General features: G+C 44.4%; 1 protein-coding gene across 2 annotated transcripts in view; it reads left to right on the top strand.

Moving 5' to 3' along the window:
- The window catches only part of LOC126563828 (nuclear pore complex protein Nup154), a 505,032-nt gene that overhangs the window by 202,989 nt on the left and 284,914 nt on the right, over nucleotides 1-17,129 (top strand). The gene's annotated exons all lie outside the window — the stretch shown is intronic.

Genomic DNA, 17,129 nt, shown 5'->3' with positions numbered 1-17,129 from the left:
CACGATCGCCTGTTTTGCCGGGTGATTCTACCAATTACCGGCAACGAAGATCAAATCATGGTTGTGTTGTTTTTTGCAACAGAAAAAAAACTGAAAAAAAACGTAATATACACACACACACACACACACACACACAGAACAAGGATAACAAAACCACAACAACAACGGTAACAACGCGGCAGAAAAGCGGAAAACAAACTCATGAAGCAGCAAGTGAATGAATTATCATCAATTATCTGCGAGAGCTTTCTGCGAGCGGCCACTTCAGGGAAACATTGTTTGTATTATGCCCTTCGGGAAGTATTACCAGTTAACTGCAAAAAAAAACAAGGCAATACACACACACACACACACACACACACACACAGATGATGGTGAATATAAATAGCTTTTCGAGAGTACAATTCGAGTTAATGGCAGAGCAACAATCGAATTATTGTGAAGTGCACAAAAGTAATAACATCATCGCCCGGGCTCCCAGGATAATGCTCCGCCAAAAAACGGCTTTACAGCTTTACCGCGAGCGTGGATGATGATGGATTGTAGTGGATGACGGTGGGATGATGAGCGTGAAGGGTGTCCAATGGGAGTGGAAGGGGTGAGGGCAAACGGTTGAGAATTGTTGGTACAATGTAGTATAATTAACCTTTTTCGTCGTCTGCTGTTTCGCCCACTGGGATTCGACCAACAGCCGAAAGGTCTAGCAAGAGTTCCCGCCAAGGGTTCCGCCACTGGAAGAGCCACTGATCGGAGTTCATTCTTAAAAATTGTATGATTGATTTTCCGACCTTCCTCACCTCTCGTTTCCCTCTCATGCAGGTCCGCTCTCTCGGCGCTTGATTCGCCGATCCGAAACGAGAGAAACCTCAAGCTGGTTGATGATTGAATTAATTTAAGCAACCGCGCAATCACGTGCAGTAGGCACATAGTAGGAACACCTTCATCCCGGGGGTCGGCAAAGTTTGGAAAAAAGATAGGATAGAACAGGGGAAAAAGGATCGCTTCCCCACTTACTGGATGTTTTGTGATCAATCAATTCGCTTTGCTTCACTCTCGATCGATTGTTAACCATCGCCGATCATAGATCTACCGATTGAGTAGTGTAAGATCACAATGAGACTACAGATCGCTTTTACTTCAACTGAAATCGACAAGCATCGATGACACACTGTCAATGTTACGAATTAATTTGGAACGGAGTTTTCCATGGTAAAGCCTTCTACATCTTTCTCTCTCAAAACTACAACACGATCATGATCTTGCCCCTGTTTTTTTTTTTGGCATGTTTCTCACACTCATGCTCAAGTCACTTGCATTCTCAAGCTTCAGGAGCACCCTTTGAAGCTCCACGGTATGATGAGAGCCTTAAAACAAAGAATTTTAATTAGATTTGAGCGTTTTATTTCCGATGAGTCATGCTGGAAAATGATTTCTCATGGTCCTCAGCTATTCTCAGACTCCAAACTCCCGCCTCGCTTCGTCCCAGCTCACCCGATCGATATAAAATTGTATGATTGCCAAGATTTCGGTTCCGTTTTCGGTCGGCGCTCCGGTGTGTGTTTTTTTGGCATTCCACAACTATGCGTACCCTTTGAGTGGCCATACAGTTGAACCGAGCATTTGGACTTCAGCAACTTTACAAGTACTGCAGCGTTGGAGTGGGCAAAGCCGTGAAGAGCTTTACGTGTTGTGAAGTTTCGGCCCCGAAGGAATGACAAGAGATAAAAACACGGAGTACTAGAGCTGCATCCGCTGCTGGAGTATTGCTGGTTTGCTGAGGATAGGTGGCCTGTTACATCCAGGGCAGGGCCGAATGTGCGCGGCGCAATTCGAAGAAGTAGCCGGCGCACCGATTAGTGAGAATGATTGGTAGGAATTGGGAAAGATGACACTTAATATTTTTCACCGTGTACGTTCGTCATTGACGACGATGGCCGGAAACGGTAAAATTGATTGAATTGGAATTGGAAAACAATTACCGAGGAGAAGTGAAAAGAAGCTTTTCTGTCCGAAAAGCTTTATATCGATGTTTGAGACAAAGCGTAATGAGCTCGAAGAATGTGGTTGAGCTGCTAAGTAAACTTTAAAAGTAATTCAATTTAGTTGAGTTGAGAAATAATATTCTACAAAATAATGAATTAAAAATGAACTCAAGAATCGGACTACTAAGTGAAGTTATGGAATGATCGCTCTAGCTTCTAAGGAAACTTCTAATGAAATCTGATTTACGTTCTCCGTTGCTATAAACTGCTACGTTGCACTCTGGAAAGAAAAGCCTGGACAAAAAGGCCGCATAAAGACGAGAAAAGACGGAATGGGCGATAATAAAGTAATTTGAAAAACAAATAATATTTCCCCGAAACTGATTTCTTTCTTCATGCCTTATTAACGTGATGACTATATATAAAACACTGCGGTTGGGCCACCAAAAATTCGTGCACAGTTTGAACCGCGCCCCGGTCGGCAAATACCGTGTCATCATGTTACCCACAGGTCCTCCCCACATCCCACTTCCCTCCCGTGTTCCCTCAAGCCTAATGCTTTAATCGTTGAGCGAGAAAACGAACATGGCGTGCTGATGTTGCTCCAAGAAGGCTACCATGGTTAGAGTCAGAACGGGAACAAGGCTGAGTAGAAGCGCCTTATATGAATCATAATTCAATCGCGGCCCAGAATATGACTCTCTGCTGGTAAGTGTGTATGTTTGTGTGTGGTCAAAGTTCGGCACAGGGGGTATACAAGCACCGTCTCCACCGTGGGATGCCTGATCCGAGATTGCCGTGGCGCTCTCCACTTGTTCTGAAGATAACAAAGAACAAATACAAATATTCTTCATCTCGCATCATCGCTCTCTCTCTCTCTCTCCTTCTCTCTGACTCTCATCTGAACGGGTCGCTTTCCCTTCGGAAAAAATGCGTGAGAAAATTAACAAGATTCCTTCTGCGTGCTGCTCGGTGTGCGTTCGACTCCGCCCTCGACGGTGTTGAGAATTTCATTCAACGAACCTTCTTACTCCCGGCGCACATGGCACAACAGTGCAGTGTACTCCTCAGACACAAGAACGTAACTCCACCAGAACTCCAGATCCTGGGCCGAAGCTCGAGCAGTAATCCTCCCGCTTTTTTCCTTCTCTCTCTGTCCTTGTTTGAGGAACGTTCCCTTTTTCGCGTCAAGTACTCGTTTGGTGGCCACCATCGTCGAATGCGAGAATCGACCGATCGAATACGCCGTCTGCTTATGCTGCACCGCCGTTTATGTTTCGCTTTGTTTCACTGCCAGCAACCGGGCTACATAAATAGATATTAATCATCTCCGTGCTCCATGGCCACAAAATGTCCGTCCACTACACGAACGCCCTCAGCGTGCAGCGGCCGAGGGAGGCGAACGGGTGAGGACTCCTTTCGGCAGGAACGCCACCAAATGCCACCCAAGTGAGCGAAAAAAGAGTAAGAATTTTCGTGAGGCTTTTTTGTGTTTGTTTTCTTGCATTCTTTGCAGGGGGATCGTTTTTAGGATCGTCTTGTCACGGAAATTGGCCATCAGCAATTTTCGCTCGATCGAAACAAGAATACACCACAAGTGACGCATGAAGTTAAGGACACGTCAGTACCTACTCGATTGATGATGGATTTCCGCTGCGGAAGAGTATCCCATTCCCACATTCCTAGAACTCCGATCGATCCTTTTTCAAGTCATCGTTCATGATTGCGGAGTATGAGCGTCGGACATTGCGCCATAATGGCTGCCAATGTCTAAACTTCAAGATCACCACAACACAACACCACCACAAAAAAAGAAACAAGAGCAAAAACGGATGGACAACCGAAACTATAAAGTCCGAAAATTTCCGCCCCGTTTTCAAACTTCCTGAGACCCTTGCGACGGATGCGGTAAGATTCTTCCCAAATTATAGACCACGGACGTCGGACCTCCAGAAGAAAACAAAAAAAAAAAACGATACACCAAAAGTAGCCCTTAATGTGATGGCGAATCCCGCCATCGGACGAGTTCCCATTTACCCGCGTTTGGACACAACCAAAGGTCCGTAGGTTAATCGAGAGCTACATTTCATCACTTAATTTTTACAAGTTCCAAGAATATGCTTTCGGCGACCATTCTGTGGTAAGAGACGAAATGAGACGCGCACCGTTCCCGATATCGAAAGCTGATGCGCTTAATTGGGGTGAGCTGGTTGCGTTTCGGGAAGGGGGAGGTGGGATTGTTCTTGGCTGACAGAGGGGGGTACAACCTCCGCGGGCTAGTTTTTCCCATTTTTTCTTGAGTGTAGTTTTCGCTTCCACGAGCCGCTTCCGACGCCTAGGTCGGGTTATGATGAGCAGCCGTTCTCTTTTTCGCTGCTCGTCTGCGTCGTTTTCTTTTATTACGCCTTGATCGTCCACTGGGAGGCGCGTTCGATTGTGCCGGGGCTTTTCGAGAAGTTAATGCTAGCCACCGCGACGGCAGATGACCGGATCCAGCTAGTCTGTGATGAAAGCGAACCTCGCTGGCTACGGTGAATGGCGCTTTGTAGCGCGGAAGTGGATAATTCGTGGATGCTTTGGTGAATGGCATGAACACATTGATGCTGCTGGGAGTGTAGAAAACTAATTTTGTTAGTAAGTAAAAATATTTAAAAATGACATCCGATATCTGGAACCCATACCCAATGTGTGATGTCTCATTTTAGCGAAGATCTAAAAATATCTTATTCAAAATCGTCGTTTTGCGATCCTTTTATTTCTTGAGCCTGGGCATTCTTGGTCGATTAATTTGTTCCTTCGACAAATTAAGCAAAAAGGTTCCCGCTCTAAAAGCTGAACTCCAAAACTTCGAAGCTCCGCCGCGGTTGGCGATTCATTTTTCTCCATTTGTACCACCCATGTCAAACAAGATTGCAAATAAATCATCTCCGCTTGGTTGTTCGTTTTGGATGCTCAACGCTTTATCGCACCGCGGTCGGGATGGGTTGGCTAATTTTGTCCGTAAGAATATCCCAGCAAACGGGCGGGCGAACTGCCTCGGCGAGGAATTGCCCCGAAGGAATTGGCTGGCCTGAAGAATTCTTTGTGGACCACCCTCAACGATGGTTTTTTGTTCCAGCGTGTGGTTGTTTTGTTGCCCTCCTTGTAGCTTAACGATGCTCGGTATGATTGTTATATGGCATTGGAACACTGTTTGTATAAGCAGCAGCCACCTCAACCTCACTGCTTCACTCTACTTCGGCTCTCCTTCGATCCCCAAGGAATGGGTAGAAGAAGGAAGGTTTGTTTGGTGGTTTTAGTTTTCCCATTATTCTTGCGGTGGGGAAAACAACCAATGAAGTTGATCGTCACTCTGCGGGTAGCTCCATTTTCTACCGATGAATCACTTGAGATGGGAAAGGCGAGCGAGAGCCATTGGTTTGCTGCAGTGCTGAGTGAACTCACCGATGAATGGAACGAACTTTATGGTTTTGCTCGTTACACGGTCGTCCATTTTTATGCGTGCTTAGAAACGTGATGATGATGTCTGGTTGGGTCAAGTACATAACGAGGGTTTTAATAGGGAAAACAGGAGAAGTAATAGCTTTAAATGTACGTAGAGTAACGGACTCGATTTGTTGGGCTTTAAGGATAACCTCAAGCGTTAATTTTGTGTGACAATTCTCTGAAGAAGCTCCTCAAAAAACAGTTAGAGACATTGAATATTGGGATATCTACAACTTCTACTCTCAGAGAATCAGCTGAACATTGTGTAGGTTTTTCTCCAAATCTTGCTGTAAGAATAAATATAGCTTTGCGAAATCTGTCCTCTACCGAAAAAAAATATAGGCGCAACCAAGGTCCTCTCGGAGTATTTAGTAAAACTAGTGGCTTTGGGACCCGAAGTTTGAGCCGTAAAGGATATTTTTGCACAACATGGTCATGGCTTGAATCTGGACATCGTAGAAAACATAGGCATGTGCTGCTAACTCATGTAAAAGCCTTAGTCGAGTCCATCCATGTATCAGGAGAAGTATTCGTAAAGTGAAGTAAGTTTATCTTTGTGATCTTTGTGAATATAGAAGATATCTGTGACTGGCAAGAGCTTTGGCATTTAAGTAACCAAGTAACCAGGCATAAGTAACAAACAAAACATGTTTGGATGAATCTCATTATCAAGATGAACGGCAAGAAAAATTGTACATTGAGCAACAAAAGATTTGGTTTGACTTTAGATATCATCATCAAATATTGTACTACTGTTTTTTTCAAAAATATCATATTCTAGTGTCATGTGATTCTTTCAATACATTATCTTCTCGTCCAACTCCCTATCGTCAGGGATTTCTAGTAAAAGCGAAAAAATCGGCGTTCAAGCGCAACGAAAAACAAAGAAAAATCTACAAAAATACAATAAATCCTGACCACCTTTCGCCGAGGAACTTTTTTTTATCTATTCAAACCGATCGTTGGTGCCGAACGAGTGCAAGTAAGCTGTAAACCATCCTTGTTGACCAGCGTGCCACGACAACGTGCTGCACGCCGGCTTCGACACCTTTCGATTGTACTGCCGGTGAGGTCCCACATTCCAGACCCCTTAGCCCTAGATAAGCCCTTCGGCCCTTCGATCGGTCCCCTGATCTGGGGATCAATTTCAAAGGAATGCGAAAACTTCCTGCCCCGGGGCTTATCAGTTTTACGAAGGTTACAATTTCGGCACAGCGTGAATCCTCGAACATCTGTGTCCTGATGGGAGGTTAAGTGAAAATTCATGTAATTGAGAGAATGCTACAGCACCGTCAAACATCGATGCCGACTGTATTTGGCCAGATCAGTGCAGGTGGTCCGGGTGTTTGGTTGGTGGTTTATTGAAGCTGTGGTGGACCTTTAAAGCTACATAAGCTCATACAATAAACGGAGGTAATAATGTCGAATGTGTAATATAAATGCAGAATCGTAGGGCGGAAATCTGGATGGATGGAACTGCTAAAACGGCTCATCATTGGCAGAGCAGCGGAACGCCAGCTATCAATCTTCCAACCAATCGGCCTATCGTATCAAGGAGACCCAACGTGTCGAATGCTGACGAATGTACCGAAGTGGAAATGGTCTCCCGAAACGATTAGCCGTGATGGTGCTTCGGGCCGGAAAGACTGCCACGGAGCGGTTACAGGCCCTTTTTAACGCACACACACACACACCCAACCCAGAGTCCCGATCGTGCTTATCTCGATGCTCACATCAGCACAAAGGCAGGAAAACGAAACATAGTCACTCATCCTCATTTCCTTCGCCATTTGACTTTGAGGGCTCTGAAGCGGTCGGGAAGAGATCCTCGATCTTTTAGATTATCCTTTCGGACCAGTCTCTTTTTCTCTCTCCTTCTTACATACACACATAGACCTCAAAAGCCGATAAGTTGTACCGGATCGAGCAATTGACGTATCCTGGGGTATAATTTACTCTATCTTCGTTTCCCTCCGTCGAGAACTGATCCAGATCCGGGCCACCTTCTCTCATTCATGCCGAACGCCACACACACACAACCACTGCGACCTTTTCTGCAACCTTACCGGCAACCACCGTCACACACGGTGTGTTTTTGTCGAATTCTGAAAGTCATTTCAGTCCGCCCGGGATCCCGCCAACATTAAGGGCCAGAGAACAGCTAATAATAAATTAAGTGTATCGAACAGAGCAGGCCCGAGGTCCCGCTGGACGAAACGAGCCAAGAAGAATTGATATTTTTATAGATCCTTCCTTGCAGGTCATTCGGAATTTCGTGGACGAAGAGGCTCTTGATGCGTATCTTTTTTTTTTTTTTGCTCTCTAAATTATTTCTATATCTACTGTCCCTGGCGCTTCGATTGTTGCTGTTTTTGCTGTCCGACCGACTACCGACCGATTGCCTTTGAAGCTTCCTTTTGCTTTCCTTACTCAGAGAAATGGCGCAAAAGGTGCTGGTTAATGGAGCCGAGGATTCGTTCTCTGCATCAGTGCATCGCCACTCGTTTCAACCCTGTCGGCGACCGGATGTGAGGACGATTCGCCTATCCATACTGGATCCTGACCGTTGCTGTGTGGCCGTTCGATGCAGAGCGACAGGTGCGAAGGTGATGGTGGGCGAAGGAGTGGTAGGGAGCGTCAAATTGGGAGATAATTTTGTTTGTGACGGGCGTGAGTCATTGTGGCATACATGCATTCGGTCACACATACAGAGCATACCGATCACGTGTTTGCTAGGATCGTGGTTGGGTTCTCTTAACGACAGGTTTGTGTTTTTTTTCGGGAGTGCTTTGTTGATTCCGCTATCGCAAATGTGTTCCTAGAAAATACTACAGTTTTAGAAGATGGAAGCCATCGTTTGACATCCGAAGGGCTGGCCACTGCTTCAATCATGTTGGAACATGTTTTGGTAATAGCTGCTCTTAAGGTTAGAGAACCCGTTTGTGTTTGTCTTAAGGATTGGAAGCTAAATTTTAGCTTAAGGAACTCTACTCTCAGCACATGTGCAAGTCCTTGGAATTTATGTTGAATGTAATCCGAAGTTGTCTTCTCGAAAGTCAGAAAAGCATTCTCAATATCGCAAGACAAGTATCGTTTCGTATCGTATGCATCTTTGGACCACGCATTTTTTGCATACATTTTGCTGCCAGCATCTCAAAAAAATTGCGGAAAAACTGTAATAACTTTGCAGTTTGTTTTTGTGGCACTTCTCGGCAGCGGTTGGAGTGATCGGGGAGAGGAGTTAGACAAAAAGTTGTTTGGTCCAAAGACGCAGCCAACTGCATATGGAACGCACCGATCGGATAAAAATGAGTGAGCTATCGCCGATTTTCCGCGAGAATGCTGCTGACGGAATTTTACGGGAGATTCTGGGACCACACTAGCTCGTGGAAAATCGGCGATAAATCGCTGAGTTTTGGTCCGATTGGAACGTTCTTCATATCGTTGGATGCGTCTTTGAAGCCTGATCAGGCCTGATTTAACGAAGAAAAGGGTTCTGCGGAGAATCGGCGATAACTCGCTCATTTGTGGTCGGATCAAAGCGTGCAGTACACCGTTGGATGCGTCTTTGCTGGCTAAGAGGATCCTCATTTTGTTTTAGGAAAATTGTACCAGCAACATTCCCGTGTAAAATAAGCGATAACTTGCTCATTTTTGGTCGAATCGGGGGGAGCTGTATACCGTTGGATGCGTCAACTTAAACCGATCGCTCCGCCTCAAGTTCTCTTCAGTTTTTCTCTTATTTAGATAAATGTTCAAAGATCATTAAAATAGTAAGTGTAGGGTAATACATGACTAGCAAAAATTCGAAAACATACCGAACTTGTATTCAATATGATATAGGGCCCCCGGAAATTTCCACTCCACTTAGGGCCCCCGGAAAGGCTGAATCCGCCACCGGTCTATATTGAGGCTTGTTATATTGATAACAAGCTTTGTAACTCTCCAACCGACTACCAACTAATCTGTTCACATCTGCATGCAAATAAATTCCTTCAACTGCAATACATAAAAAAGCCGAGCATCCGAAATGCAACAAGAGCATCGATCGATGACAATTAAATTCATCCGATCACGAGCAATCACCACACACTCGCAACTCCAGCAAATCTGGTGCGTATAATAAACTGCTCGAAATGACTGTAATTACTGGTCCAGACTCGCATCAATCATGGCGAAAATTGAGTCATTACCGCCACCTGGCATGGCAGCCTTAGCCAGCGCGCGTATTGTGCACATTCAACTGGCTTCCCACAACTGCACAAAACGAACGATCGATCGAAATCAGTTAGTCTCGATGGCTTAATTTTGCAAATTGCTGTCAATACAATGTTCACACCTTTTCCGTGCAGGGCGCCGCCAGTGGTTGTGATTGTGTGGCTTGATCCGATGCCGACTGGAGTCCGCGGAACGGAAACCCTTTATAAGGCGCACCCTCCATAAACCCTCTCCCTTCCCCATTCGTGCCCCGGAACTTGTTGCTGCGATCGCTTCGGTGCTGGTCGTGCGTTAAACTCTTCAATCGAGTCATCATCACTCGGGGCGCGATTCTTCCGCTTTTGTACAAGTTGCCCTCCGTTTTTGGGTATAACGGCTGGCCCATGCCCTTCGCGGGAGGTTCGCTCGGCTGCCGCTGCTATCAGATCGCATGCATCAATTCCTGCCCTGTTTCGAACGTTTCTTCTTGTACGCGAGTCTTGTCCGTCGCGAATGCGCTCCAGTTCTGTCTGTCTTTTGTACCGGTGTCCCGGGTGCGAACACGGCAACACCTTCGAATCCGCGGATGGTCACATACATACACACAGCTCATATGACCATTTGTGTCCGAGTGCAGTTCACCAAGTTGGAGTGATTCGTTTTCAATTAAACGCCCAAAACAGACGAGTTGCGAGCCGCAGTCGACCACAGCCAAACGGTGAGTTTTATTTATTTATCTTCGTACCGTCTTTCGTGCCCTGGTTTGCTCGATCGCCGATACCGGGCACGGGCACGTAAGGTGCCACTGGTGCTTCTTCTGGTGCTGGTCGACTGTGCCGGCCCTTGATCGGTCGGTACTTATGTTCAATTATCACACCACATTCGTTGCGCCAAATTTGGCAGAACAAATCAATTTGATTACATTACGAGCGGAACGGCCAAGTGCTTCGGGGATAAAGGGAGTAGGAGTAGGAGGAAGTTTGATGGGTTTGCGTGATGCCGGTTAATTTGCACTCTTCCATTTTCCATACACGGGAACGGGAACACAATTGGCGTGTGATTTATAGAGTGCGCGGGTGCTTTCGCTTCGTTTGGCAGAGTAATGATCGATCGAAGGATTTGGTGAGAGCGTTGGAGGGGGCGTTGAGTGTTGCTCGTGTAGCATATTAGTGGAGCCGTGTAAGGATACGCTCTTTAGGGATGTTTAAATCGGTGCTTTGTTTTACAACATTGTTGCTGTAATGTAGTAATTGTATTGTGGGCATTTATCTAGTTTTGGCAATGAGGAATGCAGCAATAGTTAGGCAGATGCGTGGAGCTTCAGATAGTATGACAGTTTATAAGAAATAATTGAGTATTGTTGAAGATATACGACCCGGCCAAACTCAAAGTGGTACAAAGATGTATTGATGTATGATGTCACATATCTCACTGAAATGAGTTAAGAGGGCACAGCAGTTCGTCTACTACTAATTGTAATAAGTACTACTATTCACGCTACCTACGGACAGCTTGTTCAAGAGCTAGAACTATTGTGAATGTGGTAGTTCAGGACTCCTCCTTTTTCCCCCCTGAGACGATAGACGTCTCAGCTTACAGGCTGTCGTATCCTTGAGGACGAGCCTGTACACAAGTTCTTACTGAATTACTGAATCTTGCAGAAACGTATGGATAACGATGCTTATGATGTAAAGCTCACACGCTATCCAGGTGACTCGGCTCATAAGCTGTATGAGCTCTACTTGAACTTCCGGACAGCTTTAGCTTTAGCTATATTTGGAGTTATAGAGTTATCATTAGGATGACTCTCTCTAAAGAGAGAACTCGTGAGAACTCCAGCGTTTTAGTCAATTAATGGAGGACTCTTAAGATCAGAACCAAGGAGATTTAGCTCGCAAATGATCTCATTGCATAGGTTTTTTCACAAAAGCTGTTTCCCCTTGAAAGAGTAAATTTTTAGTGGGCTAAGTTAGCTCATACATCAAAAGAAGCTCGTGAGCTAGCTCATAGACACTTAGTAAGAGCTCTTGCTAGAACATTCTATATGTAGCTCGCGTGCTAGCAGATTCAATCTCCTGCTCAACCATCCTGCAGAGTCATATTGAGAGCGAAGAACAGCATGTATTGCATCTAATAGCATACGAATTACTTTTCGGCTCTTCGATCCACTCGGTAAGCAAGCTGACTCGGCAAACCCGGCAGAAAATTTATGAACAAGCATTGCAACACAATCATTCAACCTTTAGTAAATGCAAAACGACGCTCATACACGGTTGTGAAATTGGCAATCGAAAAATCATCCAAAGAATAAATGTCTGTCCTGTGGCTACTGCTGCTGTTGCTGCTGCTGCTGCTGCTACACAGAGCCTCAAACCAAAAACAGGTTTCACAGGCACGAATTCCATTACGCAACAGCAACAACTTTGTGCAAACACTGCCTCTGCTGCTACTGCTGCTGCACATTGGTTGCGATCTAGCCGCGAATCTTTCCCGATTTGCATTCGCACCGAGCGCGAGCTTAATTTGTTGTAGCTCGCTAGCGAAGGACTCTTCAACTCCGCTTGTGCGATTGTGCATCGGATGCGTCAGATTTGTACGAAATTCCTTGAATTCTTCATTAATGCACGATGATTAGCTCGCTCTGGAATGGCTCGAGAGCGGCGTGTGTTTATTTAGATTCGCTTTGGGTGGCAATCGAGGGTGCAGCTAGTGACATTAGCCTGACCGTGCCTGATAAGCTCCGGCAGGGGATTCCAAGTTCACGGCAAGGGTGCCTGTTTACGTTTCGCGCGGCAACAGGGTCAGGCCATTTTGTTGACTCGGTTCCGTTCCGTTCGAAAGGGAGGAAAACACTAGACAAAATGTCGCCGTAAAATTGCCTGATGTACTGCCGTCATTCGCGACTTCGCCAAGCGGCATCCGCGGAGGATGCTATGCAAAATCCAATCCAATTCAATGAAGGAGCATGCGGGGGAGAACAACGGAATGGCAAAAAGGCAACGCTTTTAAAAATAATCTTCCCCCTTTTCGCATGCGCTGTTGTTGTCGTTTGTCGTCAGCATCATCATCGGGGCAATCAATTTATTTACCAATTAACAGCATTCGAACGGTTCTGCAGAATTCCACTTTGAATTCGAAATGAGCACCGACGCGCACAGGGAATCGTTCGCTGATCGATGTCACGCGGTGTGGATGATCGATCCACCAAGGCTGGTTGGTTGACGGTGAGAAGTTTGTTGTGATATTGGCGAACGATTTGCGTCCGGCGGAATGGTTCTAGGTCCTGATGTACATACGTAGTAGAAATGGCGTGCCTTTTTATATATAATTATTAATCATTTTATAGGGATTTCCAGAGACTATTTTACGGGAATAATAACATCCTAGAAAACATGTGACATTGCTCTCAGATGATAACACAATTAAAGCAAACAATTTCAAACATTCAGTGTGGGAGCTTCAGAGGACTATTCCAAGCTCCTATTAAAATATTCTTCACGTAAATGCGTTAGCTTGTTCGTAGCAAAGGCAGCTAAAGATTTTTATTCTTGCCAATCCATCTGAAATCTCAATATTTACTTTCTTACTAAATTTGTAGAAGAAAAGATCGATTGCAAAACATTTCCTTCGCTTCTCCCGAAGAGTACCGGTCCCGATAATCGTCCGTAACATGCAGAACAGGTTTCATATAGCATCGCAGGCATCATCCCGATGCCGATGTGTCGACTCCTCCCGGTCTGGTACGGTGAAGATTTGTCTGAAATTCGCCAACAAAACAGCCAACAACCTGTCGCTGCCACTTGCCGGAGACGGAGGAGAGCGAGAGAAAAACATTTGAATTGTAAATAACAAAAAACCGATATGTTTGTTTTCTAATTTAAACGACAACGTGAAAATACGGTGCCGATGCCGAGATGCCTTTCGCACAAGTCACCAACGACGACCCACAACGGAATGGGGCAGGAATGCGACAAACTGCGCTATTCCGAGCGTTCAAACGGTGCAAATGTGACTTGGCCCGATGTCCGACAACGACGATGATGATGATGATGAGCACAACATAGAAATACTTACAGCAACTTGTCCCCGCAACTTACCCTGGGAACTGGGAACTGGCTACGACAGGTGGTGTACAAAACCCCGGCTATGGCTAGAAGCTTACCCACCGCGACCAACTAACCAACCGAGCACACAAAGCAGAGCTTGCAAAACTGTATCCAAGCCTCGAAGAAACGCAGAAGAACACTCCCTGAGTGTCCCGAGAGCTTGGACTGGGTTGGAAGATCGCGATCGTGCTGTGGAAGGTTTGAAATGTGCGCCTGATTGAAGATTTATTGAAAATGCTAATTTTGCACTTAAAACTAACGATCGGGGAGAAATGATTTGCTGTTGCTTGTTAAAATCTAACATTTTAATGGGTGATTGTATAAGATATGTAAATATTGGCTTGTTCATTTGCCGAACACCACCGCCGGGAACGGTCCAGCAGTAGGCTTTCGTGCCTTTTAGCATCGCCAGACAACGTGGAGACCATGTGCGCGCCCGCGCACTCGGACTCGCGGCGGGACTCCTTTAACAGATTACGGAGCGTGGAGTTGAAGGTTTTCGTGTTTTTTTGTTTGAGCGAGTGCGAGTGCGTGTGTCAGCCGCTCAATTCTCACCATCCCCATCGATCCAGGTGCGACCGAAATTGTGCGAATAAAGCGATAGATTCGCAAGTAGATAAATATTAGATATTTGCGTTGTTTTCTTTCTCTCTTAACTGATACTGTCACTACATTATGCACCTTTCGCTGGGCTCGTTGCTGCAAAGACGTGATCGGAATTGGTTAGCGCGTGCGTTCGCGGCCTGATTGGAATTGGAGCTTGCAGCAAACGGAATTGGACTTTGGATGCATGTGGTGCGAAGGAAGGGTTCTTCTAGGTGACTAGGAGCTACAATCGGAAATAAAAGAATTTACGTACGCATCATTTTCGAAAGGAAATATGCAAAATTAACATTTTTTATATAATAAACAAATAGTAAGTTTGACTCTAAAGAATGTCGAACAATATAGCTTTAATCTTTAACTTATTTTTATTCACCATTGTCGAATGATTCCCAAATTGTTAATTTTGTTGTGTGCAGTCAGTTTGAGATAGTAAATGAATTTTTTAAAATTATAATAAAAAAGATTGAAGATCTTTGACACATTGTAGGCTTTTGTTTCTTGCATAAAAAGTCGATCAAAAGTAAAACATTATAAAAAAATTCTTCATTTTTTTGCAAAAGTGTATAAAATAAATTTGCGAAGGATTTGAACGCATTCCTACGGTCATCACGAGACGAGGAACTTCCGTAAGGAACACAACTCTATAAGCCATACAGACAACCTCCTGCGATTAACAAGCAAGAAGAGCCCTGTCTGTGTTGCGAATTGCATATGCAATAAAAAGTAGAGGGCTGAAATGTTGCACATGGGAATGAAGTGAAATGTTGATGCAGTATTTTACCTTTCCTTTGAACCAACGAGATATGCAATCTGCAATGCAGGAAAATCGATCAATTTCGATCAATCTCCAAGTTCCGCCCAAAGGTATGCAATGCTCGTTTCACGATTTTGAGATTTCGACACAGCAACAGTCGCTTAAAAGTGAAACGCCTGTAGGTTATGCAATATTGATACACATGTCGAAACAGTTCCAATTCTCTTTCACACGCAGCTGCGCTTTTATTGTACATTTTCGCCCGAATTGCCATGATGGCTCGAAAAGAATAATTTGAAAACTTTCGTTAAAGTCGCGTTTTTACGAATTTATATTTATTCCTTATTTATTCAACAATAGTTAAGTTCATTCCTTATAATATCGTTTCCATCAAAATAGTAAACATTAATTCTTTTCCTTAAGTTTCATCTTACAGTACAAACACATCATTCCAGCATCCTCCGAATGCGAATAAAAACCTATCTATTGCTTTGCAAGTGCATCCCCACACTCAAAGTGCATCGTTAAGCGCTGATCACTCGTGTCGCTGAACGATCGCCGGTCGTCCTATGCAAATTTCACTTAATTTGATTTCCTTGTAAATGGCCACTAAATCAACGACGATCGAACAATCAACCTGGCGGGGCGCGACAACCCGCTCGAGTGTATCGAATATTAATGAATTTTTAATAAGTTAATTTTTGCTTCCGATACACCCAAAACCAGCGCTCGAAAGCCACTCGTTGTCATGAACCGTCATGGGACCCTTAACGCCCTTCGATGATGTTGGCTCGGTGTAGAGAAAAAAAAAGAATCGGGAAGAAGATGGCAATAAATTAAAAATTAAATTACATTTTAATAAAAAATAAATTTACAAAATTCACAGCCCACTCGAGCATCGAACGGGAAAGTGGCTGGCAGCATTCCAGCCAGAAGATGATTATGATGCACAGAGGGGTGGCGAATGGGAAAATTCGTACATTTGATATGATTGATCGTTTGCGTAACTCGGTGCACTTTTCGGTGACGCTTGTAATTTATGCTAAAAAAAAAGATTTTTGGGACAAATTTTCTTAACACAACGATTTTCAAACACAAGCAGCTTGTCTTCTTTACACGAGCCTAATGTTAATCGTGCCTAACGCGAAAATTAGCAATCAACAACATTGTATACACTGTCAAAGATATCGATCAACAAGCTTCTTTCCGATCGATACTGCTGGCGATTAGACAACTATTAAAGCCTCTAAAGCACACACGATAACCTCTCATTAATCGTGCACGTCTGCCGCTTGGCAAGGATAAAGCTTTACCCGAAGAGCATCAGCAGCGAATAAAATACAAGCGCACACGATGCCCTTTTATCCGTTTTTGGTGTTGAACTTCGAGCTCAGGATCGATCGAATGTTTGCGCCTCGGTACAATGGCGTCGAATGGAAGGCAAGCCACCAATTGGTGCGCGGTATCGAATGGCTTGTTATTATTCTAACTGTAACTAATGGCAAATGTCCTGGGTAACGGGTGCAGCCAAACAAACGGTAATTTACGCGCAGTTTGGTTTCGATTCGTTTGTTCAGGTGTCGTAAGGTACGAGGAACGGTTGGGAAACTATCGAATCTACGAGCTGATGGAGTTCGATTTGTGATGGACAGTGTTTGATGTTTGACCCTTTGTTTTTAGTGGTGCTAAATGTTGATGGAAGAAACAAATAAGTGGATAAACAAAGCAAAAAATGTAAATAAGAACGGAATAAAGATGTAATAACACTGAAATAACTAAAGGCAAACTACTGTGCAAACTGTGAACTAGAAAAAGCATAACAACATTAGGAAAATATGAAAATAGAAATAAGAAAAAACAAAAGTCATCAATAGACTTAACATACACAAAAAAACTCAAATAATGCAAATAACAAAGCCCACCATGTCCTTTTTAATTCTCTTTTACAAAACGAACCCGCTCGTAAGCACATTTAAATAAAGGGTTCAATTTTCACTT

Source organism: Anopheles maculipalpis, chromosome 3RL (assembly GCF_943734695.1).
Source record: "Anopheles maculipalpis chromosome 3RL, idAnoMacuDA_375_x, whole genome shotgun sequence".
Lineage (NCBI taxonomy): Eukaryota > Metazoa > Arthropoda > Insecta > Diptera > Culicidae > Anopheles > Anopheles maculipalpis.
Note: the sequence above shows the minus strand (reverse complement) of the source record. Positions and strands in the feature narration are given on the sequence as shown.